Below are 12,596 nucleotides of genomic sequence, written 5' to 3' on the forward strand. Positions count from 1 at the left end.
TGCCTCAGAAAGGCAGCAGCCATCGTTAAGGACCCCCAGCGCCTAGGACATGCCTTCTCCTCTTTACTGCCAACAGGGAGGAGGTACAGGAGTCTGAAGACGTACAGTCACTGTTTCAAAAACAGCTTCTTCGCTTCTCCCATCGTATTTCCATGGAGTCATGATCACTACTCCACTATACTGTTCTCTTTTTTCACTACTTATGATGTGATATTTCTTCTTGTAAGATAGTTTATTTATATACGTAGTGCTCTGTACTTCAGACACAAAACACCAAATTTCACAACATGTGTCAGTGATAATAAACCTGATTCTGATTCTGACCCTGGCAGAGGCTCCAAGGACCTTCAATCAAAGAAGCAAGTGGCAGCATGGAGGTAGGGGTGGGATAGGAGGTAAAGGGAAAGGGGGAGGGGCAGAAGAGGAAGAGGTAGGAGAGGAAGCAGAGGTCAGGGGAGGAAGAGGATAAGGGAAAGGTGAGGAAGGAATTGGAAGAAGAAAATTATAGACATCAAACTAGACCAGAATCAGGCTGAGCTGTGCCAACCCTGGAAAAAGGCCCCAGTCACACGTGAGAGCTTGGATGGAATAATTCTTCCAGTACGAGGCACTGCGAAGGGAGGGGCTGACTACAGAGAAAGATGTGAGATATATCAGCAAGCTCAAAGCAGGTGGGGAATTCCATGCAGAGCTCACATTACCTCGATGGAAAGCTGGTAAATTGACCAGCTAAGCCTATGTGCTTGATTCTCCTCCAGCTAATATTTTGCAGACTTCAGTTGATCCAGCTGGAGGAGGGGGCTGCACTGTGTGCTGCCAGCAAGAGGGGAAAGCAGCAGAAATTCCCAACAACCTCCACCGGCTTTAAGATAATTTCCAGCTGTCTGGCCAACATCTGTCAACCCCAGCATTCCCTCGACACTCTGCTGGCTTTACGTTTCAATCTGAGCTCATAAGAGAGAAATCCTTTTATTGAAAAAATAGAATGGTTTGTTTGCTTTGTAGTTGAGAGGTTATTGTGATGCTGTGGTTCACAGCTCTGGCTGCCTATGGCAAAGAGCTGTTGGTGAAGTCTCACATTTCAGGTAGAAACATTTCATTTCTCCAGACACAGAAAAATTATAGTGACACAGGTAGCACAGAACACAGAATCAATATTTATAGATGCACCATAGAAACCATTTGATCCAAATACATCACAGCTTGGAATGGTAACTGCTCTGACTGTGACCACGAGAAACTGCAGAGAGTTTGAACGCAGTTCAGTACATCACTGAAACCAGCCTCCCCTCCATGGATTCTGTCTGCACCCCTCATTGTCTCCCCAAAGCAATATAGATCCCACCCACTCCAGACCTTCTTTCATCTCCCCCTTCTTGAAAGCACATACCACCAAGCTCGAGGACAGCTTCCCTACGTTCTGCCTATGAATCCCATCAGAATAGTGGAGATTCCAAGGAGATCTCCTCATTCAGTCAAATGAAACTAGGCCTTGGATTGACTTGCATACCAAGGTCATCCGGGTTGCATCATTCAATGATATGGCAGTTCAGAAGCTGCAGAGAGTGGTGGACCTAGACCAGTAGATCATGGGCACAACTCTACCCACCGTCAAGAGCATTGACATGAAGCTCTGCCTCAACAAGGCACATCTGTCGTCACCACCATTAGAGCAATGCCACACCTTTTCCCTGCTGCCAAGAAACGTAAAGTAACACATCATCAGGTTCAAGAGTAGCTACTCCCCTTCAACCATTTGGTTCCTGTGCCTACCTGCACAACCCTAATCCCTACCTCACTTAGGAGTAGTATGACATCTTTGACCACTTTAAACTGCAATGCTTGGCACTGTTCTAATTGTGTTAGAAACATAGAAAACCTACAGCACAATACAGGCCCTTCGGCCCACAAAGCTGTGCTGAACATGTCCCTACCTTAGAAATTACCTAGGGTTACCCATAGCCCTCTATTTTTCTAAGCTCCATGTACCTGTCCAGGAGTCTCTTAAAAGACCCTATCGTATCCGCCTCCACCACCATCTCCAGCAGCCCATTCCACTCACTCACCACTCTCTGTGTAAAAAACTTACCCTGACATCTCCTCTGTACCTACTTCCAAGCACCTTAAACCTGTGCCCTCTTGTGGCAGCCATTTCAGCCCTGGGAAAAAGCCTCTGACTATCCACACAATCAATGCCTCTCATCATCTTATACACCTCTATCAGGTCACCTCTCATCCTCTCTCACTCCAAGGAAAAAAGGCCGAGTTTACTCAACCTATTCTCATAAGGCATGCTCCCCAATCCAGGCAACATCCTTGTAAATCTCCTCTGCACCCTTTCTATGGTTTCCACATCCTTCCTGTAGTGAGGTGAGCAGAACTGAGCACAATACTCCAAGTGGGGTCTGACCAGGGTCCTATATAGCTGCAACATTACCTCTCAGCTCCTAAACTCAATCCCACAATTGTTGAAGGCCAATGCACCTTATGCTTTTTTAACCACAGAGTCAACCTGCGTAGCAGCTTTGAGCGTCCTATGGACTCGGACTCCAAGATCCCTCTGATCCTCCACACTGCCAAGAGTCTTACCATTAATACTATATTCTGCCATCATATTTGACCTACCAAAATGAACAACCTCACACTTATCTGGGTTGAACTCCATCTGCCACTTCTCAGCCCAGTTTTGCATTCTTTCAATGTCCCACTGTAACCTCTGACAGCCCTCCTCACTATCCACAACACTTCCAACCTTTCTGTCATCAGCAAATTTACTAACCCATCCTTCCACTTCTTCATCCAGGTCATTTATAAAATTCACAAAGGTCCCATAACAGATCCCTGGGGCACACCACTGGTCACCGACTTCCATGCAGAATATGACCCATCTACAACCACACTTTGCCTTCGGTGGGCAAGCCAATTTGGGATCCACAAAGCAATGTCCCCTCAGATCCCATGCCTCCTTACTTTCTCAATAAGCCTTGCATGGGGTACCTTATCAAATGCCTTGCTGAAATCCATATACACAACATCCTCAAAAAATTCAATCAGACTCGTAAAGCACGACCCGCCTTTCACAAAGCCATGCTGACTATTTCTAATTATATTATGCCTCTCCAAATGTTCATAAATCCTGCCCCTCAGGATCTTCTCCATCAACTTACCAACCACTGAAGTAAGACTCACTGGTCTATAATTTCCTGGGCTATCTCTACTCTCTTTCTTGAATAATGGAACAACATTCACAACCCTCCAATCCTCCGGAACCTCTCCTGTCCTCATTTTTGATGCAAAGATCATTGCTAGAGGCTCATCAATCTCCTCCCTCACCTCCCACAGTAGCCTAGTGTACATCTCGACCAGTCCCGGTGACTTATCCAACTTGGTGTTTCCAAAAGCTCCAGCACATCCTCTTTCTTAATATCTACATGCTCAAGCTTTTCAGTCTGCTGCAAGTTATCCCTACAATTGCCAAGATTCTTTTCCATACTGAATACTGAAGCAAAGTATTCATTAAGTACCTCTGCTATCTCCTCTGGTTCCAAACACCTTTTTCCACTGTCACAGTTGATTGGTCCTACTCTCTCACATCTTATCCTCTTGCTCTTCACATAGTTGTAGAATGCCTTGGGGTTTTCTTTAATCCTGTCCACCATGGCCTTCTCATGGCCCCTTCTGGTTCTCCTAATTTCATTCTTAAGCTCCTTCCTGCTAGCTTTATAATTTTCTAGATCTCTATCATTACCCAGTTTTTTGAACTTTTCGTAAGCTCTTCTTTTCTTCTTGACTAGATTTACAACAGCCTTTGTACACCACAGTTCCTGTATGCTATCATCCTTTCCTTGTCTCGTTGGAATGTACCTATGCAGAACTCCACGCAAATATCCCCTGAATATTTGCCACATATCTTCCGTACATTTCCCTGAGAATATCCGTTCCCAATTTATGCTTCCAAGTTCTTGCCTGATAGTCTCATATTTCCCCTTACTCCAATTAAGTGCTTTCCTAACTTGTTTGCTGCTATCCCTCTCCAATGCTATGGTAAAGGAGATAGAATTGTGATCACTATCTCCAAAATGCTCTCCCACTGAGAGATCTAACATCTGACCAGGTTCATTTCCCAATACCAGATCAAGTATAGCCTCTCCTCTTGTCGGCTTATCTACATATTGTGTCAAGAATCCTTCCTGAACACACCCAACAAACTCCATCCCATCTAAAACCCTTGCTCTAGTTCCAAGTTAAGATTTCCCACCACAGCAATCCTGTTTTTATTACACCTGTCTCCCTGTCTGCTCCTTGATGTCCCTGTTACTATTGTGTGGTCTATAAAAAACACTCAGTAATTGACCCCTTCCTGTTCCTAACTTCCACCCACAGGGACTCCGTAGACATTCCTTCCTTGTCTTCCTCCTTTTCTGCAGCTGTGACACTGTCTCTGATCAACAGTGCCTTGCCCCCACCTCTTTTACCTCCCTCCCTGTTCTTTCTGAAACATCTAAAGCCTGGCACTTGAAGTAAACCATTCCTGCCCCTGAGCCATCCAAGTCTCTGTAATGGCCACCACACCATAGCTCCAAGAACTGATCTACACTCTAAGCTCACCTGCTTTGTTTATAGTACTCCCTGCATTAAAATAGACACATCTCAAACCATCGGTATGAGCGTGTTCCTTCTCAATCACCCGCCTATCCTCCCTCTTGCACTGTCTCCAAGCTTTCTCTGCCTGTCCCTCCATCTCTTCAGTTTGGTTCCCACCCCCCAGCAATTCTAGTTTAAACTCTTCCCAATAGCTTAACAAACCTTCCTGTCAGGATATTGGTCCCCCTGGGATTCAAGTGCAACCCGTCCTTTTTGTACAGGTCATGCCTGCCCCAAGAGAGGTCCCAATTATACAGAAATCTGAATCCCTACCCCCTGCTCCAATGCCTCAGCCACACATTTACCCTCCACCTCATTCTATTCCTATTCTCTCTGTCGCGTGACACAGGCAGTAATCCCGAGATTACTACCTTTGAGGTCCTGCTTTTCAACTTCCTTCCCAACTCCCTGTAGTCTGTTTTCAGGAGCTCCTCCCTTTTCCTGCCTATGTCGTTGGTACCAATATGTACAACGACCTCTGGCTGTTCTCCTTCCCACTTCAAGATATCGTGGACACGATCAGAAACATCGCGGACTCTGGCACCTGGGAGGGAAACTACCATCTGTGCTTCTTTCCTGAGTCCACAGAATCACCTGTCTGACCCCCTAGCTATAGTGTTCGTCCTTGTATAATATTGTATAAGTTATGTTTATATTTTTATTGTGAACGCTGCCTCTCTTCACCACTGTAGCAGTGAGTAGATATTGTACTAATCACAAGTGTGACAGGACCATCGATGATGGCACCCGTCTGCCTCAAAGGACAAAGCAGAAAAATCTCTCCTGGGCGGAAGGTAAGGAGATCCTGGGATGCCTCAGCAGTGTAGTCCAAAGGAAAGCAAAGCCATGTCTTTGGCTCCAGGAGCTGTCGGAAGGATGTTCGGTGATGTCCAGACACATTAGGGATTCCACTTTGGATTTTATGTCTGGGTTTGCTCCTATAGCCTTCGTCTCTCCCAAGGCTGCCCACAGGCAGTGGGACTATTTCCCCACAGTTGCAGCTCCATCAATATACAGTTAAGGCAGAATAACACCCAGACCTGTGCCATTACCCTGGCAGCAGAAACTACACTCTGATGGTGTGCCACCTACCCAGCAAGAGCAGATCAACACCTTGTTCACTTGAGAACAATATCGTTGAACACTGAGGAGCAAAGCAAAAATCATATTTTGATATAAATAGATTTAACAATAGCAAGTTTCATCCTGTGTGGTTTTATAACCCAGGCTATCAGCTACTGCACAAGAATAACTCTAAAAAAACATTCAATCATTCTCTTCAAGGTGATCTCCATCTGTAAGGTTTGCTATTCAGCAGAACGTTAAGGACAGGAATGTTTTAATGGAGCAACATCAGATGATTGTATCACAAGGCAATGAATAAATCTATTTGCCCTATTAATACAAATCTGGTCGGGATATTCAAGTTCTGAAAAAATGCTTACTTTCTTTGCAAAGGTGGGATTGGTAGCCCAATAAAAGGATGGTCCACCTTTTGATTGTTCAGGCAAGGAAAGCTTGCAGTAGATTTGGTTTTTGTCGAGTAATGTGATGGATGTCCCTGAAGGTTTAGGCTATAAATCTGCTGCATAATGGTAACTGCCACAAGGATTAAATCAGAGAGAATGGGCATGGTGTAGATGTTATATTGTCAACTGGAGTTACACCATTGAATAGCAAAACCCTCCAGAATAGCTCCAGTTAACAGGGGCATGTAAGTTTATGTAAAATCAAATTTCCTGGCCGGAACTAGGTCGTGAGACTGGAAGCCTTTTTCGCCTTTTGTGTTTCAATTTTCTTTTTTATTTCAGTTGAAAACCAGATTTCAAAGGTGGAAAAGGAAAGGAAAGGAAATGAGAAAAGAAGAGGTACTTGCTGCGGGCACCAAGATCCAGGCAGGACAAAGCCAGCTAGTCCCCCTGACCTTCTCTTGCCACTCATTGAGATTCTGACTGTTTTCATTGATTCCATTGTATTTCTTTGTATCTGCCCACAAGAAAATAAATGTCAGGATATTATATGGTGACATTTACATACTATGATAATAAATTTACTTTGAAATACCTGGAAATTTGGTCTAGCTGGTCTCCACAGGAACAGATCCTTTGGCCTAACTCATCCACACTGACCCCGTTGATTATCTATGAGAGTCCCATTTGCCCTCCACTCCCCTCCCTTCCAAGTACCTGTCCAAATACATTGTAATCAGTGTAATTGTACCCGTTTCCAACACATTTTCTAGCATGCCCACCTACTGCATGTAAACCTTACCCCACTGATCTCCTTTAAATTCTCCCCTCTCACCTTAAACCTATGCTCACTAGTTTCAGACTCCCCAGGTGGGAAAAAGGGTAGCCTTAGGAAAACTCCATCTCTCTACTTTCTGAAATAGAAGTGATCCTCATAAGGTACAGTCTGTTACATAAAACTGGGAATAAACTCAAGCAATCCAATCTCTCCTTATGACAGCAGCCCTCCATTCCAGGCAACATCCGCTGCCCTCTTGGTATTGCTACCCCATCCTTCCTCTAGTGTGGTGAATAAATCTGTACACAGTACTCCCGGTGTGACCAGAGCAACATCCACAACAGAAAGCCATACAGAAAACCATGTAGAGCTCTATACAGCACTGCAACAGGCCCTCGCTCCATCTTGTCCATGTTGTTGCCATCTTCTGCTTCGTCTCATCTACCTGCCGCTGGGCAATAGCCCTCCATAATCGCTCCCACCATGTACTCATCCAAACTTCCCTTAAATGCTACAATCTACCACGTACATTGGCAACTTGTCCCACACTCGCACGGCTCTCTGAGTGAAAGAGCTCCCCATCAGATTCCCCTGAAATATTTCACCTTTCACCCTGAACTGACAACCTCTAGTTCAAGTCTCACACAACCTGCGTGCATTTACACCATCTAAATCCCTCATAATTTTGTATATCTTTAGAAGATCTCCCCTCACACTCCTGATCTCCGGGGAATAAAGTCATAACCTATTCAAATTTTCTATATACAGTAAACTCAGCAGGCCCTTGAGTCCTGAAAACAGCTGAGTAAGTTTTCTCAACATGATGTCCAAACTTTTACACTTATTGTCTTGGCCCATGCAGGCAAACATCCCAGATGCTTACGACACTATCCCACCCATCTCTTATTATCAAAGAATGTATATAATCGCTGTACCTTGAGAATCTTTCTCTTGCAGGCATTCACAATAGCACAGAGAAATGCACAGAATCAATGAAGAGCTACACACAAATACTAACAAACAAGCATTGTGCAAAAGAAAGGAAATAAACAAACAAATTAATTAATAGTAACCATATAGCCATATAACAGTTACAGCACGGAAACAGGCCATCTCGGCCCTTCTAGTCCGAGCCGATGCTTACACTCACCTAGTCCCACCGACCTGCACTCAGCCCATAACCCTCCATTCCTTTCCTGTCCATATACCTATCCAATTTTACTTTAAATGACAATATCAAACCTGCCTCTACCACTTCTACTGGAAGTTCGTTCCACACAGCTACCACTCTTTGAGTAAAGAAATTCCCCCTCGTGTTACCCTTAAACTTTTGCCCCCTAACTCTCAACTCATGTCCTCTTGTTTGAATCTCCCCTACTCTCAATGGAAAAAGCTTATCCACGTCAACTCTATCTATCCCCCTCATAGTTTTAAATAACTCTATCGTCCCCCCTCAAACTCCTATGCTCCAAAGAATAAAGACTTAACTTGTTCAACCTTTCCCTGTAACTTAGGTGCTGAAACCCAGGTAACATTCTAGTAAATCTTCTCTGTACTCTCTCTATTTTGTTGACATCTTTCCTATAATTCGGTGACCAGAACTGTACACAATACTCCAAATGCAGCCTTACCAACGCCTTGTACAATTTTAACATTACATCCCAACTCCTATACTCAATGCTCTGATTTATAAAGGCCAGCGTACCAAAAGCTTTCTTTACCACCCTATCCACATGAGATTCCACCTTCAGGGAACTATGCACCATTATTTCTAGATCACTCTGTTCTACTGCATTCTTCAATGCCCTACCATTTACCATGTATGTCCTATTTGGATTATTCCTACCAAAATGTAGCACCTCACACTTATCAGCATTAAACTCCATCTGCCATCATTCAGCCCACTCTTCTAACTGGCCTAAATCTCTCTGCAAGCTTTGAAAACCTACTTCATTATCCACAACGCCACCTACCTTAGTATCATCTGCATACTTACTAATCCAATTTTCCACCCCATCATCCAGATCATTAATGTATATGACAAACAACATTGGACCCGGTACAGATCCCTGAGGCACACCACTAGTCACCGGCCTCCAACCTGACAAACAGTTATCCACCACTACTCTCTGGCATCTCCCATCCAGCCACTGTTGAATCCATTTTACTACTTCAATATTAATATCTAACGATTGAACCTTCTTAACTAACCTTCTGTTCAGAACCTTGTCAAAGGCCTTACTGAAGTCCATTTAGACAACATCCACTGCTTTACCCTCGTCAACTTTCCTCGTAACCTCTTCAAAAAATTCAATAAGATTTGTCAAATATGACCTTCCACACACAAATCCATGCTGACTGTTCCTAATCAGACCCTGTCTATCCAGATAATTATATATACCATCTCTAAGAATACTGTCCATTAAATTACCTATCATTGACGTCAAACTGAAAGGCCTATAATTGCTTGGCTTACTCTTAGAACCCTTTTTAAACAATGGAACCACATGAGCAATACGCCAATCCTCCGGCACCATCCCCGTTTTTAATGACATTTAAAATATTTCTGTCAGAGCCCCTGCTATTTCTACACTAACTTTCCTCAAGGTCCTAGGGAATATCCTGTCAGGACTCAGAGATTTATCCACTTTTATATTCCTTAAAAGTGCCAGTACTTTTTCCTCTTTAATCATCATAGTTTCCACAACTTCCCTACTTGTTTCCCTTATCTTACACAATTCAATATCCTTCTCCTTAGTGAATACCAAAGAAAATAAATTGTTCAAAATCTCCCCCATCTGTTTCGGCTCCACACATAGCTGTCCGCTCTGATTCTCTAAGGGACCAATTTTATCCCTCACTATCCTTTTGCTATTAATATAACTGTAGAAACCCTTCAGATTTATTTTCACCTTACTTGCCAAAGCAAGCTCGGATCTTCTTTTAGCTTTTCTAATTTCTTCCTTAGGATTTTTCTTACATTATTTATATTCCTCGAGCACCTCATTTACTCCATGCTGCCTATATTTATTGTAGATATCTCTCTTTTACCTAACCAGGTTTCCAATATCCCTTGAAAACAATGGCTCTCTCAAACTTTTAACCTTTCCTTTCAACCTAACAGGAACATAAAGATTCTGTACCCTCAGAATTTCACCTTTAAATGACCTCCATTTCTCTATTACATCCTTCCCATAAAATAAATTGTCCCAATCTACTCCTTCTAAATCCTTTCGCATTTCCTCAAAGTTAGCCTTTCTCCAATCAAAAATCTCAACCCTGGGTCCAGTCCTATCCTTCTCCATAATTATATTGAAACTAATGGCATTGTGATCACTGGGCCCGAAGTGCTCCCCAACACGTACCTCCGTCACCTGACCTATCTCATTCCCTAACAGGAGATTCAACACTGCTCCTTCTCTAGCCGGTACCTCTATGTATTGCTGCAAAAAACTATCCTGCACACACAGTACTGAGAACATGAATTGTAGAATCCTTGAATGTGAGTCCATAGGTTGGGCAATCAGTTCAGTGGTGAGGCGAGTAAAGTTATCCACGTTGATTCAGGAGCCTGATAGTTGAAGGGTTATAATTGTTCCTGAACCTGGTGGTGTGGGACCTATGGCTTCAGCGGCGAGGAGAGAGCATGGCCTGGTTGGAGGGGGTACTTGATGACGGACGCTGCTTTCTTGTGGTGGGCCTCCCTGTGGGTGCGCTCAATGATGGGGAGAGCTCTGCCTGGGATGGACTGGGCCATGTCCACACATTTTGTGGGCTTTTCCGTTCAAGGGCATTGGTGCTTCTATACCAGACTGTGATGCAACCATTCAGGATTCTCTCCGCTGCGCATCTTTAGAAATGCATCAAAGTTTTAGATGACATGTGGAATCTACACATACTTCCAAGGCAATAAAAGCATTGTCATGCCTTCTTTGTGATGGCACAAGTGCTGGTCCCAGAATAGATCCTCTGATATGATAATCCAAAATTATATACACTCTAAGCTGGAGAAAGGTGGGTTCTCACCACAGAATCCACTGACTGTTATCAAGGAGCTAACAAGCCACATTTCCAGAGATACCTAGTAAAAAGGGGGTTTCACATATATTTTAACCAATCACAATACATTTTAGGTGCTCATAACCATTAACTACATGTTAATGGCCAATTATAATATGGTGCCACTAAAACAATTGTTCAATACATAGAGTGTTGTCCTGTGGGGGCATGGCTTATTCTGCCTGTCAAAAGTTACTTTGTTGTAACACACACAAAATGCTGGTGGAACACAGCAGGCCAGGCAGCATCTATAGGGAGAAGCACAGTCGACGTTTCGGGCTGAGACCCTTCGTCCGGACTAACTGAATGAAAGGAAAGACAGTAGGAGATTTGAAAGTAGGACGGGGAGGGGGAAATCTGAAATGATAGGAGAAGACCGGAGGGGGTGGGGTGAAGCTAAGAGCTGGAAAGTTGATTGGCAAAGGGGATACAGAGTTGGAGAAGGAAGAGGATCATGGGACGGGAGGCCTAGGGAGAAAGAAAAGGGGAGGGGAGCACCAGAGGGAGATGGAGAGCAGGCAAGGAGTGATTGTGAGAGGGGCAGAGAGAGAAAAAAAGAGAGAAAAAAGAGAGAAAAAAAGGGGAATAGATAAATAAATTAGGGATGGGATAAGAAGGGGAGAGGGGCATTAACGGAAGTTAGAGAAATCAATGTTCATGCCATCAGGTTGGAGGCTACCCAGCCGGAATATAAGGTGTTGTTCCTCCAACCTGGGTGTGGCTGAAGCCATGAACATTGATTTCTCTAACATCCGCTAATGCCCCTCCTCCCTTCTTACCCCATCCCTGATTTATTTATTTATTCCCCTCTTTTCTTCTCTCTCTGTCCTGCTCAGAATCACTCTTTGCCTGCTCTCCATCTCCCTCTGGTGCTCCCCTCCCCCTTTCTTTCTTCCTAGGCCTCCCGTCCCATGATTCTTTCCCTTCTCCAGCCTTGTATCCCTTTTGCCAATCACCTTTCCAGCTCTCAGCTTTATCCCTCCCCCTCCAGTCTTCTCCTATCATTTCGGATTTCCCCCTCTCCCTCCCACTTTCAAATATCTAACTATCTTTTCTTTCAGATAGTCCTGATGAAGGGTCTCGGCCTGAAACATCGACAGCGCTTCTCCCTATAGATGCTGCCTGGCTGTGGTGAACTACATATACCTGTCTGGACACGCCCCCCTGCTGACTGCTCCTGTGGCTCCTCCCACAGACCCCGGTATAAAGGTGATTGAGGCCTGAGCCCTGCCCTCAGCCTCCAGGATGTAGTGTGGTGGTCAATTGCTGCTTGTTCTTTCTTCCAGTCAATAAAAGCCTATATCTCGCCTCACATCTCCGAGAGTTATTGATGGTGCATCAATTTTATTGGCTGGAAGTTTTAAAACATGGAAAGTATTTTACATCCGGAAAGATTAGACTTGGACCCCCAAGCTCCAGAAGCAGCTCTTGCCTTTGAACTCTGGCTTGCATGCTTCCAATCATACTTGGAACAGATTCCAGTGACTGAGCCTGCCACAATGTACAAAATACTACTATCCAGAGTAAGTCCGAAAGTATTCTCCCTTATCAGGGACCTGCCGACCTACCAAGGGGCACTGGACGCCCTCAAAAGACAGTACCTGCGGCCGGTGAACAAGACATCACTTAGCGACGCGGCGACAGTG

This window comes from Hemitrygon akajei, chromosome 9, assembly GCF_048418815.1.
Source record: "Hemitrygon akajei chromosome 9, sHemAka1.3, whole genome shotgun sequence".
NCBI lineage: Eukaryota > Metazoa > Chordata > Chondrichthyes > Myliobatiformes > Dasyatidae > Hemitrygon > Hemitrygon akajei.